At 36.8% G+C, this 23,845-nt stretch overlaps 2 long non-coding RNA genes across 2 annotated transcripts; one reads left to right on the forward strand and one right to left on the reverse strand.

The window, feature by feature from the left end:
- Positions 1 to 5,642: 5,642 nt before the first annotated feature.
- On the forward strand, positions 5,643 to 6,513 carry LOC135142207 (uncharacterized). The gene is made up of 3 exons (XR_010282471.1): positions 5,643 to 5,659; positions 5,831 to 5,905; positions 5,966 to 6,513. It is a non-coding gene; the product is annotated as an uncharacterized LOC135142207 (long non-coding RNA).
- Positions 6,514 to 19,798: 13,285 nt separating this feature from the next.
- On the reverse strand, positions 19,799 to 20,503 carry LOC135142305 (uncharacterized). Its single transcript, XR_010282493.1, has 2 exons — positions 20,434 to 20,503; positions 19,799 to 20,379 (listed from the first exon to the last, which is right to left on the reverse strand). It is a non-coding gene; the product is annotated as an uncharacterized LOC135142305 (long non-coding RNA).
- Positions 20,504 to 23,845: the final 3,342 nt, after the last annotated feature.

A 23,845-nucleotide genomic window follows, 5' to 3' on the forward strand; every position in this document is an offset into this window, starting at 1 on the left:
CAATATGTGCGGAACTGAACACCCATAAAAACCGCCTATCGCAATTACTTTCATTAGAATTCGTACCCAAACTAAAACAGCAGCAGGCAAATCCCAAACGCATAAAAAAAAAACAGATCAAAGAACGCCTAATTTGGACCCAAGTCATTTTAGCTAATTGGGTCGGTACGGAACGAAAGCTTTAGTTCTAAGTCAACTACTGAGTTACTAAAATTGAAGAATACTGTCTTCATTACAGAAAAAAACGTAAACATTTCTCCACTTCATGATGTTATAATTATAGTTTGTTTGTAAAGTGATAACTTGTTGTGTTTCTAAGGTAAGTACTTTTGAATTTTTCTACATAATGTTTAGAGTATTCGTAGTAGTCGAAATTCGGGCAAATTTAAATGAATATGCAGCTTCTAATGAAACATCGGGGTCCAATCAAAGTAACGATAATTCTATAGTATTGCTTAAACTTCCTACTTTAATTTTTCAAGATTTTCGGGTTCATTCTTGAAATGGCTGTTATTTAACAACACATTTTCCTCATTAACTGATCAAATTACTAATTTAAATAAATTTAAAATTCTCACTTAAAGGAGAAGCTTTAGCGACAACTTACTATTTCCGTAGACAATTATAATTCGGCATATGACTTAGTCGTAGTAAAGAAAAGATATAACAGCATAAGACTAATTACGCAGGAATATTTTTTGGCTATTATTAATGGTCCTATTATTCTTAAAACAAATTCTGCAGGTATCAGAAAATTGTGTCAACGTTACAACTATTGAAGCGCTTCGTACTCAGAAATTACCGGTCGAAAGTTAGGATAATCGTTCCACTGATAGTAGAAAAATTAGATTATACAAGTCGTAAAGAATGGCAAGCAACATTGAACAGCGAAATACCAAAATTAACCGATTTGAATTCATTTTTAGAAAAACGTTGCAAGCTTTTGGAATCCAGGCAACAAATATCTTTAAATGCATCACATAGCACAGATATCGATAAACATAGTAATAACTTTAATAAAAACTTTGATCAGGGGTCTACAGCAAAACAACGCTGGTATGTACAAGCAGTAGCCAAAGATGTAGTTACTGCAAGCGGAATTACATATAATACATTGCCAAACAAAAAATTCGAACACTTGAACAGTTGCGACTTTACGCTTATGTTTAGTGTTATAACGTTTTTTAATTTTTTTCTGTTTTCACATATTTTAGAATTAAGCTATGTTTTTTTTTAATATTTTTTACAAAAGCTCGACCAATCGCAGGTAATCACAATAAATTCAAGTGTCCGGGTTTTTTGGCAGTGTACTTCGTTGTCCAGAATTTTCAAATCTTTCAGTTGAAGAACGTACATAGGTATATCTCATGTTAATAAGGCCAAAATATGTACAAATTGTTTAAAACGCTAATCACATTGTTGTAAATTGTAAACCCACTAGAACTTGCCAAAAATGTCACCTACGTCATCATTAGAGAGCGGATTTATAAGCACAAAAAAATTAAGAATAAGCGCCTAAATAAGCACAACATTTTCAATAAAAAAGTTTTATTTTCAAACGTCATATAAGTGACACTTATACGATGTTCTTGCCGGGGTTTAAGTGTCCTTTCTATGACACCGTGTTTGAGTGGCGCATAAGTACTACTTATACTCCGCCGGCGTATAAATATAGTATATTATTATACTAGTTTAATAAGACGTCTTATTGTGGCACGCATGGGTTTGGGGCACGACGAGCGCAGCGAGGAGTGCTCCAAAGGAGTAAGTGCCACAATGCGTCTTATTAAACGAGTATAATATACTATTTTTTCTACTTTGCATCTGATCGGAAACAAAAAATTAATAAAAATTCAAGGTTATAATTTAGGGCCTTTTAATTCGAAAGGTTAGTTGTAGCGTTGTGGCTAAATTCACAATGTCAAAGTTTGACATCTAACCACCGAACACTAACAATCTAACCTAAGTTTGCCTCAAAAAATGGAAGAAGGGGGGCCCACTTCTTGCACGCCACCTGAAATACAGTTTAACAACTGATCCCATTATTAAACTGTTTTCGGTTTAATAATGAGGCCATTGTTAACGCAAAGTAGAAAAAAGCATTTATACTCCGCCGGAGTATAAATATGTGAAAATCATGGTGGTTGTCAACCATAGTAACCATGGTAGCGAAATCAAAGCATTTCCTTAATGAAGCAAGAAGATAGGAAATAATCATTTCAAAAGAAGATTAATCGTTTGAAAATAAAATATTGTATTTCATTCGGAGTTTAAGTGACTTCATGTGACTCCTATGGACTTAATTCGCCTCGCTATCGCTCGGCGTTTAATCGTCCATACTCGACACATAAAGTATCACTTAAACTCCTAATAAAATAAATATCTATTATTTTAAGCAAAAAAATATTAAAAACATAATCATATTACAAATCAAAGAACACTTCTTAGAACTTTGGATAAAATATTATTACAATAATCCTAGACTTTATATTTTACACACGTATTTCAGTTTTCTTTAAAACAATTTATGATTGTAATATATTCCAAGTTGTCCACTGTAAAATTTTTTCGCCGATCATTTAAAATGTGTTTAAAATTGGAGAATGTGCGTTCAACATCCACACTCGTTGTTGGCGCAAATTTGAATTTTGCAACTAATGTTGAATCTAACTCCAAATTTTCCACCTTCTGGCCTTGTAAAACACGAGCAACGTCGGAAAGAACACCGAAACCTGCATTTTTATTTAACACTTCGTCAAGTTTTTGAGATACTCTAGTACCAATATCACCCCTTACTGCGTTTGCTTGTTTAAATTCTTTCACTAAGTTTATGGCATCTACCAACAACATGTTGGGTTTTTCTAACTTTTCTACTACCTCACATAGGTACGAATTGTTAATTGCTTCTTAGAAAAGCTAGATTTTGTCGCAAATCTTTGTTTTCCAAAATATTTATGCAATCTTTAATCGATTGAGAAGAATCTTCGCTAAACTCCGTAACTACTTCCTCAAATTCTTTGATATATTTGTCATAATAAAATGTGGCCTGTACCCATGTTCCCCACTTCGTTATAATCGACTCTGGGGGCAATGGTATGTTTGGAAATTTTTCCTTAAAATGTTGCACTCTTAGTGGGGCTTTAACAAAAATCTTTTTACCATTTGCCACTAATTTATTAACAGTAGGAAACTGCAAACGTATTCCTTCAGCCACTCTGTTTAAACCATAGAAATAATATTATACCCTCCTTTATTAGATCAATGGTTTAAACCGTCGGCAATGCAAGTAGAGTGAATTAAATTGGGGTACAATATTTTTAGATTTTCCCTGCTTTCAACATATAACGAGCTGCATCCGAGATCGTCAATAAAATTTTATTCGCCGGTACGGCATTTGGCAAAAATAGTGACGTAAGATTGTCATTTACAAATCTGGTAATCGTATTGCCATTTGTTTTATCTAACATTTTCAAACTTACTACATATCCTCGACTAGGGAAATTTTCATTTAAGATTCCAACAATTAAACTTGCCACGTATCTTCCACAACTATCGGTTGTTTCATCGACAGCGAACCATAAATAATTATCTCCAATGTGATGTTTAATTTTGTTGTAAACTTGCTGAAACACTGGGCCTACATAATTTTTTCGGAGAGTACTTTCAACCGGAATATGTCGATTGCAGTGTTTTTCAAGGAATTCTTGAAGAGGGCCTTTCTCCAATCTTTTTAAAGGTATATTGGACTGGATCATCATTTTACATCAATCGAAATTAAACTGAAACTGCTCATCTTTTGTGGAAGTAGATGCAACAGATTCATGTATGGTCTGCTGTTTAATTTTAGAAACTTCAAACATTTTCTTCCTTTCTACATGAAGAGTCGTTCTGACATGTTGCGTCACGTTATATTTTTTATCACTTTGAATCTAAAACAACGTACATACATATACAGGATTAACAAAGGAAAATAGATAAAAAAAAAATTAGTGGGCTTACGGTTTTCACACAAGCTCTGCAGAATATTTTGTTGTTTTCTAATTTTAATTCTGGAAAATCCCTTATCCACTCATCCGGCGTCGATTTTACTTTCGGCATTCTTTTAAAATATTAGTAATATTACCAAAAAGAACTCAACATGTAACAAGGGAGAACCACGTATAACACTGTACTACAACAGATGCGATAGACTGATCGTTGTGAAATAAACGGTTCATTTACTTAAAAATTTCCATTAGAAAAATTTAATAATCCTTTTTTCTAGAAAATCTTCAACGGTCTTGCCGCAAAATGCCGACAAAGAACATCTGGTTAAAAGCTTTAACTCATTATCAACGGAAGTAAGGATTTAAAGTCATAAAATCTATGGAGTATTTTTCCAATCCTATAATAAAATTTTATTACCCAAACGACCGGAACCTATTCACAGAAAGGGTCTTGAGTAAGTGTACTTCAATGGTCAAGTCCAGGTAAAATGCATACGATACGATACGATACGGCTAACTAACAAGTATTTGTCATCCTGACAAGGGTGGCATTTGAACAAAATATGCATTAAAACTCATATTCGTCGAAGAAAGCATTAAATAAGCATATAAGTTTTAATATGCATAAAATTGAAAAAAAAGCAAATAAGCATAAAAAAATGTGTCAAATGACTCCAAATTGTATCATAGTTACAGATATAAAAAAGTTTTTCACAAAAAGCATTAAACCTAGAAATCCACTCTCTAGTCATCATACTTTAATTCGTGTACCTCAACAATCGACAAGCAATTTGTCATTATCAGTTTTACATATGATATAAGTATGACCAACACTACTATGCTCCTTGCAACAGCAGTTGCTAAAATGGGGGAGTTCGAATAGCACACATGACCCGAAAAATATAGAAGTTGCGCTCTTTTACCGTTCGGGAAATGGTCCAAATTGCCCTCACTACTCTCCATTGGAAAATCCAGTGCTGTATCATTATCGGGTATTTCAATTATGTAGACACAAATGAATATAGAAATGAATTTCAATAATAAATTGACGAATGGTTAGTTTTATTGAGGTGCCATTCTTATAGCAATATTACTCTATAGCCTTCTTCGAGGTTCTAATAACTTTTAGAAAATTACATCGATTCCAATGGACTGTTTCCTGCACCACTGCGAAAAAATTCGAGGAACAACAACAAACGTTCCCGAATCGTTTTCCGCGAAATTCAATGGCTCATTTAGTTCTTGTTAAGCTAACGCTTTTACCTTTTGCGAAGTATTAAAGGAACTGCAAGAGGAGGTTTTTATTTTGTTTCGCAGGGTCTCCTTGGGATTTACGCCCCCACGGCGTAGGGGCTGCGGGGGTGTAGAACTTATGTTTCAGGCGCGAGGAAAGTTTTGTCGAAATAAATTTTGACCAATTTTTTATTAAAGTGAGAGTAAAGATACATAGGAACTTCATATTTTCAGAATTAATAAAATAATGAAATGTCAACATACTTATTCCCAAAATATAAATCATCGTTCCACTATTTATTAATGTGTAAATTTGTTTAAAAAATTTCTTGGTAACAAGAGAAGATAAAATCCAATAGAAGAACATCAGTTAATTGAATGATAGAATAAAAATATTTGCTTCATTTGTGAGTCTTTTAGGTGCATGTGTGGAATTATAGGTATAATACAGTACACTTTAAATTTATATTTACTTAAAACCACTGGATAAATATTGACATCAAATATAATTTGTTTAGTTACGAGCAAATAATACATGATGCTATATTTGTCAATGCAAGCGATAACCCATTGCAGATATTTTTTTAAAATGAATCATCATTTCATTTTAGATATAAATAAAATCCCTCCGAGAATTCCTCCTTCATTCATAATACAGCCTGCCAGGGTGTGCAGACCTTACAACGGTAAGAAACATTTTGTAATAACGAGTACTTAGCTATAATTTTTTTAATTTAACTCTTTAGTTTTTTGTTATACAAAACCATGCATGTCATCGGAAAAGTTGTCAAAGCAGGTGCCACCGCAGTGGCAGTAGTAGCAGCTGAAAAAGCAGCAGAAACAGGAACAAAGAAATTAATTACCACAGAAACGTATCTCCGTATTGTTAACAATTCAAATAGCAACATAATTTCTACTCAAGTCACCGAAACTGACTCTTTTGACTGGTCTGGCTCAGGTCCTGCTGGTAATTTTCAGGCGAGAAAAATCCCCATTGGCGATTATTGGGAGGAAAGAGAAGATATTAATTTTTTTGCTTCGAATTGTCCATTTACGATGTTGTTGAGATTTGCTGACGGTAGTAAAGAGAAATTCAGAATTAACCAAAAGTTTTCTGTTGGGAAAGCGAGTGCTGGGTTTAGCCATCGTGAGGGAAAAAGAAAGATTAGCTACGCAAGAAAGGAAGGAAATAAACTTGTTATTACCATAAAATGATTTTAATTAAATTGCGTATTTTTGACGATTCTGTATGCTAAACAAGAAACATAATAAATTACTTTTTTTTTTAATTTCACCTAGTACATTTTATTTTTACCAATTATATATAAATACATATACAATATGTTGTTCTTAAAAAAAATAATCCAGGGCAACAGTTTCACTGAGAATGACTGGAAATTGTCATTAGTAACAAATTTAGCGGACGGATATGGAAAGGTTTTGTTATGCTCATTTTGATTAATAAAATGTTCAACTCAGACATAATCACCTCAATAATTATGATGCTATCTACATTCTGTAACCATCTCTTTATTGAACAGACCAGTAATGTTTTGGATCTCTGCGGGAACTTTTGGCGGTTCGGTTGAATTCATTTTTTATGAAAATGGTGAGGATTCAACAAAATTGTACGGTTTAACTAGGTAAATTAGAAATTAAAAAAATATATTTGAGTACAAAAACGGCAACGCCTACAAAAAATTATTAATAATTTTAAAACAAAGGTGAAAGAGTTGCACAAAAAATTCTTCTGTTGAATCAAAAAAAACTTAATTTTGTCAATTCTGAAAAAAAAACTGAGTTTATTATAATGCGGGCTATTCACGAAAATTTCACGACGCAGTCAGAAATATATATATATATATACTTATACAATTATTTCAAAACCATTATTGATATTTCACACGATTAAAAAAAAAAAAAGTAAAACATAGTTATCGGTTTTGTGTAACAACACTAATGTGCCATTGCCATTTCTATTGAAACACCATCTATTGGATTTTGCTTAAAATTTAGCAATTGGTAACAGTTTTCGATTGATTGAGAACGGTTTTTAGTTGCCAAATTTACGATCAACAAGTGGCGTTTCAATAGAAATGGCAAAGCCAGGTGACATAGTTTCAGATACTGTCACTGAGATTTTGTCAAAATTGATGTAGTGTTTGAACGACGAAAAGATTAATGTGATTTTGATACATGATTCAGGGTTTTGTAGCGAGCATTATCCGCACGGGAGATTTTCTGACGATGAGCTCTTGTTTTGAATGTGCTTGCTTTTAATTTTAACCCAGTCACTGATGTTTTCTTAATTTTTTTCGGAGTCAACCTAGTGGTAATTATGTAGCTTATCTTTCCTTGGCTTCTCATCATTCATAAAATATAGATTAGTTGTTCTGGCGTGTTTTTCATATATGTACGCTAGTAATAACAAGATAGTAAAGTGCTAATAAAAATTGTTGATTTACGTCTTCTTAAAATTGATGGCATTATATCTCAGTTTTGTTAAGTAAATCAAACTTGAAGTGCGAATGTTGGTATTTGTGACTTAATAATCCCATCTTTACACATCGAACTTATCATAAAAATGTAAAGTTGGTGCAAACAAACTTTAAACACGATTAAACATTTAGTTTTTAACGGAAAAATTTGTCTTGATATGCAACATTGCAGTTGCTCCATTAATCAGCTTTTATTTTTTAAATGTGTTGATACAGGATGTTACACCTTTTTTATAGTAATAATGTTATTAAACTAAGTATAACATTTTATGTTTACCGATGACGTAAATCTAAAAAGGTGAACAGCCACTTATTGTGAAATTTGCTAGGTCAAAAATTAAGAAATGCGATATTTTATAACTAGGGCCAGGCGATTGAAATTTAAATGCTCCGTATTGCCTCCCACTATGGCCGACCAGTGGCTTGTAGCCGATGTTACGTATTGCGAAGAAAATTATGAGAAAACTAAAATTGGTCTTCAGCATCAGAAGCACCAGTCCGCATTGTGAACGCTCATGAAGCTATGCCGAGTTTCAAGGAAATTGATGATTTTTTGATCTATAATATTTATTAATATACGGAATACGGTATTGCTTAATTATTGTGGTATTATTCGGATGATTATTTCTAATTTGGCGAACCAATTCTTCAGGCATTATATTTATAAATTCTGGGGCCATATTATGGGTATACAGGACACGCCATGCACACGTCTCTTTACCTCTTCCTCTTATTCCTGCCACCGAGCTCACACGGGCGCCGGTGGGGCATTGGTTCTTAAACAAGTTGAGGGCGGCTTGATGGTTACCCTCCAGCTCGATACTATTGCCCATATCGATTAGGCAATTTACGTGAACTACTATAGCTAGAAGTGCTAGAATAATTCAGCTAAAATTTAGTTGTGTTGGTTTCTATGCTCTTACGATTTGACATTTTCTAAGGTCCTAGTCTAACGCAGTGGAATGGTCTAACGTATGTAATTCGCTGGTAAACCACAGGAATAGAGGCAGAGGGAAACACAAATTGTGAGTATTGTGACCGTCGAATTTTTAATCAACTTCAAAGAAGGAGGTTATCCACTTCGACCCAAATGTATTTAATATTATTAATATGTTAGTCTCCTAAGGCTTCATAACAAAATTAAAAAAAAATGTATGTAGGTATGTTTGTCCACGTATTTCTCAGAAACTACTAATCAGATTACAATGATTCTAATTTTATTGACTTAAGTAGATTTCAAATTATTGAATAGTCAAAATTTTTTCAACATCGCTTTTGTAGTTTAAAAGATAAGATGTGAAGCCGGTTTAATTTTTATTAAATTACTATTAACTTGTATGTTTTTTTATGACTAAATACTAAATTCAAAGTTAAACATTTACAATAATAGTTATATTATACAAGTGACAAAAATAAGCCAGTATAGTGCGAGTGTTATACTGACTCACAAGTATAATATTAAATTTTCTCTTATACCTGCTCATATTCTTTAATTTTCTTCATAAAATGTAAATATATTCAGATTCAAAATATGTAGTTGGCGGCAGTTACTGTGACAGCACTGTAAATAAACAATTGTGGAATTAAAAAAAACTGTCATCAAGTTTTATCAAAGAAAAAATAATGGAAATTCCGGAAGAAATCCGTAAAAAGGCATTAAGTTTGGTGCAGAATTTGCTTCCTGATATTTCCAAAGAGCTATACCATCGTGAAACTGTTTAAGCAATGGATGAGGGACGGTCCACAGACGTTTGTGAGGAAGTGTTATTGGCGTATTTTGCAGACCAGGTTAAGATTTTTAATTTTCCTTTGTACTTTTGTTAATAGTAAAATTGTTCTGACAGGCGGAAAGATGCAACTCATCTACCCTATGGTCCCAATATTCTAGGTTGAAAGGAAGCTTGAAAGCTTATGATAATGTAAACAAAAGCAGTTATTGGCGTTCTTAAAAAAGAAGCATGTTGGTTATGCAGCCAAGAAGTCAAAAGTGCTTAGGAGAGAGGAAATGTTGAAATTTTTTAAAGAAGCTCCTGACGAAAAATTTCTCATGATGAAGGTACATACAGGCTTTTATGTTTTAAAACTTGGAATACTAATTGATTTAATGTAGGTTGTTGTTGCATTTGGTGTGGCGGGAGCCTGCAGGAGTGAGGAGATGCACAAATTGCAGATAACGAATATACAAGAAGAAGGAAATGTCCTAGTTGTTACACTTCCTCATACGAAACCTCACCAGAAGCGTGTATTTACGGTTTTGTCCGAAGGCTGTGTAAATGGTGTAGAGTTATATAGAAAATATGCGGCTCTCCGACCATCGAAAGTCACATATTCTATGTATTTTTAGGAATTTGAAATGGAAAATGTACAGTACAGCGAGTTTCTATCGCATTCCTAGAGTGATTGCCGAATACCTGAAACTCGAAAACCCCGAACAATACACAGTTCATTCTCTAAGACGTTCTTCAACAACTATTTTTTCGGAGCAGGGAGTTGACATGACTACGCTTAAAAGGTTTGGTGAATGGTCCTCTGATAAAGTTGCAACAAGCTACGTGGAAGATTCTTTAGTGCATAAGATAAAAATTGCCCGAAAAATACTAACAGATTCTTCTGTCAGTGTGTCTTCATGTGATGTTGTGGAAAATGGTGTGTAAACGGCGACGAAGGACCATCGACTGGTTCTGCATCAGTTTTTGAATTTCATAAATGCGTACATTTTCATAATAAATAGTGGTTTATTAGTAAATTCGTAAAGCAATGAAATGCTGGTCTCTTAGCAATTAGTATCTCATTCGATAAGATACTGAAACCAGTATCTTATTCCATGATATATTGATGTGTTTTAGCCACGCCAAACAATGCTAAGACCTCGTTTATAGAACGCGAATTGAAAGTTAATTCGCGATTAACTTTTAATTGAGGTAACGTGCATGCTTTAACCAATCACAGTCTCATATTTTTCCTTTCTACCCAGTCTGAAAGGTTGTTTCGGGGATAGTTTTTAAGGTTTACTTAAAAAAAAACTGAAATTGTATATAAATACTTCAGCTATTGATAATTAGGCAAATATTAAATTTCGACTTGATAGGAATATTTCTTAGGCTCAATCTGTAAGATTGTTTCGAGATAGTTTTTAGGGGTTGCCTAGGAAAAGATGAAATTTAGCATCAACACTGTTTGTATGTAAAAATAAACAAATGTCAAGTTTTCATTTGATGTATTTTAAAGCCGTAGGCTGCAAGGTAGTTTTGGATGCAGTTTTTAACGCTTTCTCCGAACGAGTTTTGCTTTGATTGGAGTATTTTTAAACTCGAGTCTGCAAGGCTGTTTTGGGGGTAGTTGTTAAGAGTTCCTTTGAAAACGCTGAAATTTCGCATCATTATTCCTCGTATTAAAAAATAAACAAATGTCGACTTTATTAGAGTATTTTTAACCCCCAGACTGCAAGGCTGTTTTGGGGTGATTTTTGAGGGTTTTTTCGAATGGGCTGAAATTTTGCATCAATAATCCTCGTATTGAAAACCTAGCGAATGTCGAGTTTTGACTTGATTAGAGCATTTTTAAGCCCCACTCTGCACGTCTGTTTTGGGGGTAGTTTTTAAGGGTTTCTCCAAATAACCTAAAATTTGGTGTCAGCAGTTCTCGTGTAGAGAAATAAAGAAGAACCAAATTAGGGCGTGGTTCGAACATTTTTAAGTGCCAGTCTGCAAGATTAACTGTGGTCTGCAAATTGAAACGCCTCTGCCCGTGAAGCAATATGTTAGCGTATACAATTTAAAACCCATGTGCTATGTACAATTTTGAGATGACGTCATTACACGGTTGGTAGGGATGATTAGACAAAATTTGGTTTTCTGTCTAACAAAAATCCACACGAACGCGGACAGACAGACAGACGGAAACCGGAAAATATGAAAGTAAGCAGTTGTCCGATGGACTCGATTACAATACTTCCTTAGCTTGTAAAAATAAAATCAAAATCGTGTTGGTGAAACACAAAGAAGAACTTTTTCTAATAACAACGGCTAAATCACTTTCTAGAAGATGTTTTAGTCGGTTTTTCCTAGGCTCCGATTAAATAAAATTTTAGTTAATCCTTTCATCAATGTTTGCGTCTGATAAAAATTCGAGCAGATGTCAAATCCGTTAGGCAGTTTCTACTGTAAATAAATTTTATTTTATTTTGATATCTTCTATGTGTAAAGACTAAGTTTGGTTTACTTGACAAATATTTGAAAGAACATCATCAATTTCTCGAAGTCGTGGACAAAGAACTTTTGCCCTTGGTCGTGTTATTCGCAAACAAATCTGTCAAATTAAGTAAGACATAACGTTAATCAGGTGATTAAAAGTGTAGTGCAAAGTGGTATTAGTTGTGTATAAATGTTAATATACACTTTAGACGTTGAATATGACTATTTGGATTTTGGTAGAATTTTTGTGAGCCACTAATTTTTCTAGTACATCAATAATACTTAATTATTATGTCTGTCGACACCTATTAAACAGTATTCTTCATGTTAATTTTAATCAAATCAATTTCAATATTTCGGATTTGAAATTGTATGTATCATTATTGATTGAAAAATATAAAGAATTTTGCAAACTAACGAAATGAAAAGAAAAGCAGTATTTTCGTCTATCGAAATCTTTTTAAAAATTAATGATGTTTTTATAACATTTATGTTTGACATAATACATATAACATCGATATTAAATTAAAATTCAACATTAATGAGATGAATGACTATTTTTGTTTGTGTAAGTAGTGAAGCATACTTTCTTGACCTAGAATTTTTATATATGGTAAGTTTAAACACTTTTAAAAACCAGAAAACATAAAAGAGAACTAGAAAACAAAAAATTAAACATTTATTTTATCAGTAATCTCAGAAACGATCCATTTAATTTTCTGGAATTTTGCGTTTTAATGGGTGTTGCTTTCTACGTTTTAGAATTAAATAGGTTATCCCTAATTTTATTAAATAAATTATTTGCATTGCATTTCGTCGTTACATGCTTCTGTATATTTGATTTGATAATCCCGCAGCAGTTATCATAAAAAATAAAGTTGTACAAACAAGCTTTACGTTTTCTGACAGAGACAACATTTTGTTGGTTTTAGAGAAAATCCAAAAAATAATTGTTTAGGAATTTTTACAAGTATCGTTTATTTTAAAACTGAATGACAAAGTTTTTCAGTAAAGTAAGTATTTTCTTACTAACCTAGGGCATAAAATATATATATCGTAAAACACACTCGCCGTCGCTTATAATTACGAAATGCTGCTTATAGTGAAAGGTCGCTTATTTTGGCTGAAACTGCGTCTGATAAAAAAAAATCTACATAAACCTTAATAAAACGGGACCGTGTTTAGCGACGCCGGTTATAAGGCGAAGTTCCAATTTTATTGTAGTTTTAATCTGAGGATCGGATACAACGTCCAGGAATAGCAATATTGTGTCTACGTTGGATGTGAAATAGTTGCGTTATTCATAGTTACTTAAGTTAGTTTACCCCAGTCTCCATAACAAAATCGCAGCAAAGAAGAGGAAGAACACGATGCAGTTATTGCCAGACTTGGAAATGGTGAATGTAATGCCACCATATCTTGGAATTTAATTTGTCACATTTATCAATGAAGACAATATGGAAAAATCGAGAAAAATAAAAACTGCCTTTAATGATAAATTTGTTCAAGAAGAAAAAATTGCGTCAGCCTACGCGCAAATATATTTATGCAGCCTTGCTACAGTGGTTCAAGGAAAAGAGAAATAGAGGAATACCAATAAATCAACCGCTTTTTCAGCAAAAGGCAGAAGATCAAATGAACAAATTTACAACGCCGATGAAACGTCTCTTTTATAAATTAACTTCACAAACAATTTTAAAATTCAAAGGTCAGAAATGTGCATGTGGTAAAATATCTAAAGAAAGGGTTATCGTGCTAGTGATAGCAAATATGACTGGATCTGTTTAAAAAAGATCGCTTACCCTTTATTTCCGAGTCCAATAAAAAAAGCGTGGATGACGTCCGAAATTTTTATAAAATTTCTTCGTGGATGGGATAAAGAATTATCTAAGTCAATGAATATAGTAATAATAATAAACAAAATCAAGATATTTTCGTGAACCACAAGTGCAAGAGTCGGCAGTGTTAATTATGCCATATAATGAGTGGACGTCATCAAATTATTGCTGGATATGATTATCCAAATTTTGGTTAGCGGTGACTATCTACACGATACTCCTAAAACACATAAAATTTTACAACAAACGGTCCAGTAGTTTCGGAGATTATCTGTCTAATAAAAATTCGGATAGCGAGCAGACAGATGGACAGACAGACAGACGGAAGGAAAGGGGACACCGATTTCTTCGTACTCTTGGGGTCATGAAAGGTCGAGAAAACGTAAAAGCAAAGAGTCGGTAGATGGATTTGATTGCAATACCTTGGACGTTATCATTGTAAGTGACTTTTACTGTATTTTAATACGTAGTAATATTTTTAGGGTTAAATATATTTAAAACTAAAAAACAGAAAAAACAAAAGAAGTTTAGCATGTACAACCTTATTTACATGATAGTCTGTTCACGCGAACATTTTTTAATTATTTGTTTTATTTTCGATTTTTCAAGCTAAAATTCAGCCAAAGATATTGTGCAGTTATGGCTTAATTGCTACTCAACTTACAGTAGTCTTTTTAAGTACGTCACAATGAGAGAAGTAATCCGTTACTACTGTATGTGTAACGTACAATTGCTTGTATTTATTTAATTCTATGACGAATTGCTGTAAGTGCTTATGAAGTCACAGCCGTAAACGCAGAATATCTTTGGCCCAACTGTATACCGTAATAATTTTGTTATGTATGTGGGTATTGTTGGTGATTTAAAAGCGACGGTACGGTTTTGAGTTTTTATTTTGTTCTTTACTGTTCGAGGGTGTCAGGGAGAAGAAGGAAGGGTGTTTAAAATGGTACACAGGTAAGCTCGGATTTGAAGAGGTGGAAGTAGGTAAAGAAGGGTTTAGAAAGTTCCAGAAGCGAAAAGAGAAAGTATGAAGAAGTGTAGGGCAGGTAGACGAAGGATAGGAAATATTTACATTTATACAAATATTACAAATGCCCTCAGGTAGAACACCTGATTTTGTGGGAACGGTTGTTCCTACAGTACCCCCCTGCTAGTGTTTTTTTTTTTTATGAAAAACCGCTTTGCAGGCGCTCAGGGAAGCGCACCCGTCTTCCTGACCTCGTGGTCCTCGTCGTTGTGGAAGCTGGCATCTCGTCGTCGTCGTGGGGTTGATCTGCGAAGGGCGCTGGTTCGTCTGTTGTGGGCGTCGTCCTCGTAGTGTCGCGGCCAAACTCTGACGTGGGCGTGTCGTCACTGAGTATGTACGCGGGTTTGAGCCGATCTATTGAAACGGTGACATCTCGACCTTTGATGTTGACGACGAACGTTTTCGCCGATCGCCTTACGACTCTGTACGGACCGTCGTATGGCTGTTGAAGCGGCTGCTTGGGACCGTCGTGGCGTACAAAAACTTGTTCGGACGTGGCGAGATCTTTAAAAATGAAGGTCTTCTTTGCTCCATGTCGTGTTCCCTCACATGGCTTCAAGTTACGCACGTGTTGACGTAACTCTTTGACGAAGTTTGGGGTGCTGTTGTCTGCGCTGTTTTCGTCGCGTGGGATGCCTAGGAATTCACCGGGCAGGCGGAGAGGTTGGCCATATACGAGCTCCGCGGAGGAACCCTGGAAGTCTTCTTTCCATGCTGCTCGAATGCCGAGCATGACGGTGGATAGGGCTTCAGTCCAGCGATTATTCTGGTGGCACATGATTGCCGCTTTTAACTGTCGGTGTAGGCGTTCAACCATTCCGTTGGCTGAGGGGTGGTACGCTGTAGTTCTTAAATGAGTGGTTCCTAATAAACAATTTAGTTGTTTAAATAGGTACGACTCGAATTGTCTACCTTGGTCGGTGGTTACTCGTAGCGGGGTGCCGAATCGTGCGATCCATGTGTCGTAAAAAGCTCGTGCCACGGTTGCTGCTTCCTGGTCGCTAATGGGTACGGCTTCTGGCCAGCGGGTGTACCGATCTACCATGGTAAGGCAGTAACGATAACCCTCTGAGTGTGGCATAATTACTATGTCCAAGTGCACGTGCTCAAACCTCGCTGATGGTGGCGAGAATGTACCGATGGGCGAAGAGACATGGCGTGAGATTTTCGAACGCTGACACTCTACGCAGTTGCGGGCCCATTCTCGACAATCTGATTTGACCGATGGCCAGACGTAACGTTGCGTCACCAGTTTTACGGTGGCTTTAACGCCTGGATGGGATAGACGATGAATCGACTCGAATGCAGCTCGGCGAAATGACTCGGTGACGTAAGGACGCGCTGTTCGCGTGGAGACGTCGCAGAGTACCGATACGTCGCAGCCTGGGATTCGTACCAGTTTGAGCTGCAGGCCTGTATTACCTGTTCGAAATCTCTCGAGTTCCTCATCCTGCTGTTGTGCTGCTGCCAGAGCTTGGAAATCAATCGAGGTTTCCACAGCCTCGATGCGAGAAAGAGTATCTGCGACAACATTTTCGTTCCCTGCTATGTGGCGAATGTCAGTCGTGAATTGACTGATGAAGTCCAGGTGTCGTATTTGGCGGGGCGAGGACTCGGTATTCTTCTTCTGAAAGGCATACGTGATTGGCTTGTGGTCTGTGTAGATGGTGAAAGACCGCGCCTCTACCATATGCCTAAAATGTTTGACTGCGAGATAAATGGCTAGTAGTTCTCGATCATAAGCCCCGTAGTTTGACTCGGTGGGACTCAGTTTTTTGGAAAAGAAGTCCAACGGTTGCCAGTGACCGTCGACCTTCTGCTGGAGGACTGCTCCGACGGCGAAATCTGACGCGTCCGAAAAAATAGCTAATGGTGCGTTTGGCTCGGGATGTGCCAATAATGTGGCTCCGGCGAGGCTCTCCTTGCACGCCTCGAATGCGGCCACCGTTGCTGGTGTCCAGTTGACCGGAGTTTTTCCTTTGACGTTGCCCTGGAGGAGGTCGTTCAAAGGTGCTTGCGTCTCTGCCGCCTTAGGTAGGAATCTTCTGAAAAAATTCAACATACCCAAGAACTGACGCAACTTTTTTATTGTATTTGGCTGCGGGAAGCTGCGGATTGCTTCGACCTTTTCTGGAAGTGGACGTGTACCTGCGCCGGAAACGAGATATCCTAAAAATTTGACCTCTGGCTGGCCGAAGACGCATTTCATGGGATTGATAACGACGCCGTACTCTCTCAAACGCTGAAACACAGTTTCCAAGTGCTGGAGGTGTTCTTCTGGTGATGCGGATGCGACGAGGATGTCGTCGATGTATGCATAGCAAAAATCGAGACCCTGCAACACCTCGTCCATGAATCGCTGGAACGTCTGCGCTGCGTTACGTAAGCCGAACGTCATGAATTGAAATTCAAACAAGCCGAATGGGGTGGTAATGGCAGTCTTCGGAACGTCTTCTTCTGCGACCGGGATCTGGTTGAATGCGCGTACCAGATCGATCGTTGAAAATATGATTTTGCCGTGTAAGGATTGCGCAAAATCTTGGATGTGCCTCACCGGGTACCTGTCGGGGCAGGTTCTCGCGTTGAGGGCACGATAATCTCCGCATGGCCTCCATTCGTCGCCCTTTTTGGGCACCATGTGAAGCGGTGAAGACCATGAACTTTGGGAAGGGCGGGCGATTCCTAGCTGGACCATGGCGTCGAATTCTTTTCTTGCTGCCTGGAGTCGGTCGGGCGCGAGTCTTCGGGGACGTTGCGCAATGGGAGGGCCCGGCGTGGTTACGATGTGGTGGCGGGTGGAATGTTTCACCGCCTTAGGGGTTCCGTCTGGACGTGTGACATCGGGAAACCGTTGGAGGAGTTCGTGGAACGGTGAACTTCCGGCGATGGTTTTTACGGACGGGATCTCACACTCAGTCACCTCTCCGATGGAAGTGAGTTGGGTAATTTGATCGTGTAGTCGCTGGTTTCTTATGTCCACCAGGAGTCCGTAGTGAGCCAGGAAGTCGGCTCCGATAATGGGTTTCACCACGTCCGCGACAACAAATCTCCACGTAAAATCGCGTCGTAAGCCTAAATTCAACGACAACGTGATTGTTCCGTACGTTGCGATGACGGTGCCGTTTGCCGCGGAAAGTTCATATGCGGACTTCGTACGCGGTTTTGGTAGCAGGGCATGCGGGAACACACACAGATCGGCGCCGGTGTCGATGAGGAATTTTTTACCTGTTGTCCTCTCGGTGACGAATAAACGGCTCGATGTTGTTGTAGGGGTGGTGGGGCAGGCGTCAATGGCCGTCTTTAACGACTGCCCTCGGCGTTTCCCGCCGACAGGGAACTGTACCTACACGGCTTGTCGCATCTTCTTGACGTGTCGCCGAAACGCCAGTGGTAATAGCAAATACCGCTGTCGCCTTTCGTTCGATGACGGGATCCCGATCGCGAACGCGAACGCGACGATGTCTCTGGCCGCGAGTCTGAAGGCGAACGGTTCTGGGGCTGCGATATTTGGGAGATCTCAATTGCAGCAAACTTTTGCAAGACGGCCGCCAAGGTGCGTTCCACTCCGTCTATCCTCGATTGCTCCTGGGTCGATGACGGGGTTGCGGGTGATATGGTTGTCTCGGCTATTTTACCCAGGTTACCATAAGCTTCCGCAACGGAGTCCGCGATCTCGGCTCTCTTATCCAGCGTGAGGTCCTTGTGCGCGGCCAGCAGCGCTTGCATGTGTGTGGGCAAGCGTCTCATCCACAGCGTCTGTAGGACCTCTTCTGGGAACTCCGTCCCGGCGAGAACTCGTAGGTGGCGGAGGAACTGTGTGGGTTTGCGGTCCCCAAGTGGACCGTTCTCCAGGAGGCGGCGCGTGTTTTCTTCCTTTGATGGCCCCATCCGTTTGATTAATTCGCGTTTTAGCAGTTCGTATGTCCGCTCACTTTTGGGCTTTAGGAGTACATCGCGTATCTCGACCGCGTATTTCGCATCCAGGGCGCCGACCGCGTAACTAAATTTAGTGCTTTCTTGCGTAATGCCCGACCCTTCAAAACCACTTTCAAGTAACAGGAACCATAATTCCGGATCCTGGGGCAAAAACGGTGGAACTTTTACGGCAACGCGATCGACTGACGGGCTATTTGTATCGCTTGGCGCCATTGTTTTTGATTTTCTCTCGAAATTCCGCACTCTACTCGTCGCGATCACTGGTAATACTCACGTTTTTTTCTTCTTTCAATCACGTCGGGGTCACCAGTTGTGGGTATTGTTGGTGATTTAAAAGCGACGGTACGGTTTTGAGTTTTTATTTTGTTCTTTACTGTTCGAGGGTGTCAGGGAGAAGAAGGAAGGGTGTTTAAAATGGTACACAGGTAAGCTCGGATTTGAAGAGGTGGAAGTAGGTAAAGAAGGGTTTAGAAAGTTCCAGAAGCGAAAAGAGAAAGTATGAAGAAGTGTAGGGCAGGTAGACGAAGGATAGGAAATATTTACATTTATACAAATATTACAAATGCCCTCAGGTAGAACACCTGATTTTGTGGGAACGGTTGTTCCTACATGTATAACTCAGATATGATGATTTACCGGATTGACTAACAGACCGCAGTGCTAATTAGTATAGTATATGTGACTACTGTTAGTACACGTCAGATGTTACTGTGTGTTCCAAGTAGTTGGTAACCAGAAACTGACTCTGCCTGATGTAGGAGGGAATGCAACCCCGGTTTTTGGAACTAACACATTTTTTCATAGTAAAAACCACGTGGTGAAACATGCAGTTGATTATTTTTTGATACTTAAATAAAGAAATATTGTAAATAAAACAAAATGAAAATTTAAGGAAATGCTTAATGGACAACGTAGAAGTTAAACTAAATCAAGATATATTTTTGACGTCGTGAAGACAAAATCAGAAGAAAAGAATTTCCCACGTGTGCTGATCATAACCTCCATTCATCAAAAAATATATTGTTCATATGGTATATTATATGAAATATATATGTAAGATTACCCCAAATAAAACTCTAGAAAATTAATAAATGAAATAAAAAGTCCTTTATTTAATTATATTCTTACTACATGTAAGCATAAGCAATTCAAAAATGTACGTTAGGTTTATTGTACCGTGATAACAAGCTTATTTCCTTCTTTCTTTGCATAAGTTATTTTCCTTTTTCCTTCACGGTGGCTAAACCCAGGCTTCGCTTTTCCAATGGCATACTTCTGGTTAATTCTAAACTTGTCTTTGCTACCGTCGGCAAATCGTAGTAACATTGTAAATGGACAATTTGAAGCAAAGATATTGACATCTTCTCTTTCTTCCCAGTAATCACCCACGGCAATTTTCTTTTTTTGAAAATTGCCAGAAGGGCCGGAACCAGACCAATCGAAAGAGTCAGTTTCGGTGATTTGAGTGGAAACTATGGTGCTCTTTGAATTATTCACAATTCTTAGGTATGTTTCTGCTTTCAGCATTTTGACCCCCTGTTCTACAACCTTTTCTACCGCTATCGAACCGACGGCTACCGCTGCGGCCGCTGCTATTTGAGCCATGATTATAATGTACCAAATCTCAAATAGAAAAATTAATTGTGTAATGATTCTTCAATTGATCTGAAAAAAATACGTTTTAATCAATAATTCAAAACCATATAAAATTTTAGAAACCGTAGTGTCAGCTTATATTTGCGTCTCACAATTGATAAAACTGTAAAGGATGGCTCTTTTTATAGCCACTTGAGGTGAAAAAAATTTGAAGTACGTTAACAAAATATTGGAACAATGTTTTGTTTGTCGTGTCAATATAAAAGAACTCTGAATGAAAGTAAATATGATGAATGTAAATAGATAACGTTTTATTTCTGATAGTTGATATCGAATATTTCTCCTTATGCTCTTATTATAAAAACTTCTTCTTTTTTTCTTGAAAAAAATTTATTCAAAAAATATAACAATTATATATAACTACATATTTAAAATGAACTATTACAGGAGCTTATTTTATAAACTTGTTCACTTCTACTATTGCAAGTGTTTTTGAGTTTCTGCTATGACCAGAAGTTTAACTTTCAAGAAATGCTTGAAGTTTTCTCTATAGCTATATTTAATAATATTTATGTTTTGCTTCACACTTAGCGTACTTCTAAGCACCGAATACTTAGTCCACAATGAAGATGGCTTGATTTTAGCATTGATTTTATCAAAGTGTGCCATGAGAATGGTCTCTAAAGATGATGTAAACTTGTGTTCGGCTCGCCCGTTCATGAGCTTCATTTCATATCCCTTTTTGTATGTTTGAGGCAAGAGATTATTGGAGGCAGCAGCTGCTTGAGCAGTTATTTTAGGTAAAATTAGTTCTAAACATTCTGAACAACTTTTTGAAGGCATTTCAACTTCCATTTCTGTTGTCCTTAGTTTTATTATGTCCAAGCATATAAACGACAGATAATAATAGATGATAAATGCCAGACAGGCGGATAAGGTAATGCAGTTTATAAATTTTGAAAAATTATTAATTTATTTTAATGCAAACAAAGAAATAATTCACAGATTCTGATGGTATGAATTCTTAGCAATCCATGAGTTATTGAAATTCAACAGCAGTTGTAGTGTTGACTTTATACAAAACTCACTTGACATATACCTTGTAAAACTTTTATGACTTAAGCGGCTTAACCCAAACCACCCATAAGTAAAACTGGCTATTGTAAGCTTTATGGACCCGAACCGCAACGATTATTACTGTCGATTGTTGCTACAATGGAGCTGTAAAGTTAAGTTATACAATAGCCAGTTAAGTCATAAAAGGTTTAGAAGGTGTATGTCAAGTGAGTTTTGTATATATTACCTTTAACCTCGTCAATTTTAATCTTCCAGGAAGTGCAACAAACAGATTTATACTAACAAAAGTTGTCTAATAATAATACATTATCGGGTTTTATTTTTAGATTTATACTTTAACATAGTTAATACCAAGTAGGTTTTTTATCGCTTGTACGACCTTTTTCTGATTTGTACAATTAGCATAATGGAAACATCTTGTTTTAAGAATAAATTATGTGTTAGTTGTGTAAATAGTATTATGATGTAATATGTCTGGCGAGACAGTCAGTCACCAGTGTCTGGTATCACAACTTGATAACACTGGTAAAGCCAAGTTCACTAGGTAAATGACTCATCTGTTGAATGGAATTGTGATATAAAAATATTAGTATGTTTATAAGTATAAGCATGTCGTTTCTTCGTTAAATCGGTTTTTAACTATTAATTATTAAGTATATATATTTTTAGTTTGGTTTAGTTTGCATGTCGTTTCTTCGTTAAATCTGTTTTTAATTATTAATTATTAAGTATATATATTTTTAGTTTGGTTTAGTTTGTTCTTATAATTGGAATATCTCTTAACTTTCGATGCATAATAAAATAAAGTGATGTTGCTACCAAACTATGATTCATTCATCATACATTATGTAAAAGCAATACTCTTATGCATAGATTTAGTCTTTCGCCAGTTATTTACCAAGTAATCATCACGGCGCAACTTTTTTTGCAATACGTTGCTTGCAATAGGTTATTATTTTACAGAATTTATTGAAGTTGTAATTTCCCGAAATGAACGGCACAGGAAAATAAATTGAGAAGTTAGTAATAAGAAGTGGAACGTACGAGGATGGTCTTAGAAATTCTCGGCCTCAGTCATAAAAAATGAATCTATCACCTTGATTTTTTTTCCCCAAATAGGCACATGTATTATAAGCTTACATTAATAATTGCTAAAGATTCTGTCAAAAACTTTTCTTCAAATCCATTTTTGAAAGCTGCGTGTTATGGACATTCCGCAAAATGGAGAAAATTGAGTATCGGGCTGTAATTAGTTTTTTTGTTAAAGATGGTTAACGCCGACCGAAATTCATACAAAGTTTTTAAAGGTGTATGAGGACTCTTCACCTTCATTTTCAACCATTAAGAAATGGGGTGCCGAATATAAGCGTAACCGTAGAAGCACTGAAGGTGACCCACGTGAGGGACGATAAAAAACTGCGACAACATCGGAAATCGTTCGAAAAGTACATGATACGGTATTATCTGATCGACGAGTAAAGTTCGTGAAATAGCTGAGACTATTGGCATCTTGAAAGAACGGGTAGGTCACATTTTGCACCAAGAACTGGATATTAAAAAGCTCTGTGCAAGATGAGTGCCGCATTTTTTAACGGTGGATCAAAAACGGATTCGCATGCAAATTTCGGAACACTGTTTAGATCGTTTTAAAGCAAATACAGTTGATTTTGTGCGAAGATTTGTAACCATGGAAGAAACTTGGGTTCACCATTTTACTCCAGATTCAAAACAACAATCTAAACATTGGACAGAAGCTAGTTATCCAGCACCAAAGAAGGCAAAGTCCGTTGCATAGGCCGGAAAGGTTATGGCATTGGTTTTTTGGGACGCTAAAGGAATTTTACTTATTGATTATCTGGAACAAGGTAAAACATAACGCGGGAATATCATACTAATCTACTAGATAGATTAGATAAAAAAAATCGAGAAAAAAGGCCCGGTTTACAAAAAAAAATCATTTTTCATCAAGACAATCCGCCTGTGCACAAAAATGTTATTGCAATGGGAAAATTGAGAGATTTAAAATACGATTTGTTGGAACATGCGCCTTATTCACCAGATTTGGCTCTCTTGGACTTCCATCTATTCCTAGAACTCAAAAAATTCCTAGGTGGACAGCGTTTGGGGTCTAATTTTGAAGCTATCGAAGCTGTAGAGGCTTATTTTGCAGACCTTTCAAAAAACCATTGTAGGGAGGGTATAATCGCATCGGAGCATCGGTAGTCCAAGTGGAGTAGATTCCAGGGAGATTATGTAGAAAATTAAAAATAGTGTCAAATTTATAAATGTGTTCTTTCATTGACAGGCCGCGAATTTCTCAGACCATCCTCGTAGTTCAAGATTTTTAACAATTCAGACAGCGACATTATTTCCATCCAAGTCTCTGAAACTGATCCTTTTGACTGCTATACCTATAATTCTCGTTGGAAATTATTGGAAAGAAAACTGTTGATTCTCC

The sequence above is a fragment of the Zophobas morio genome, unplaced genomic scaffold (genome assembly GCF_036711695.1).
Source record: "Zophobas morio isolate AGI-343-1 ecotype UQ-CSIRO unplaced genomic scaffold, CSIRO_AGI_Zmor_V1 ptg000046l, whole genome shotgun sequence".
Taxonomy (NCBI): domain Eukaryota; kingdom Metazoa; phylum Arthropoda; class Insecta; order Coleoptera; family Tenebrionidae; genus Zophobas; species Zophobas morio.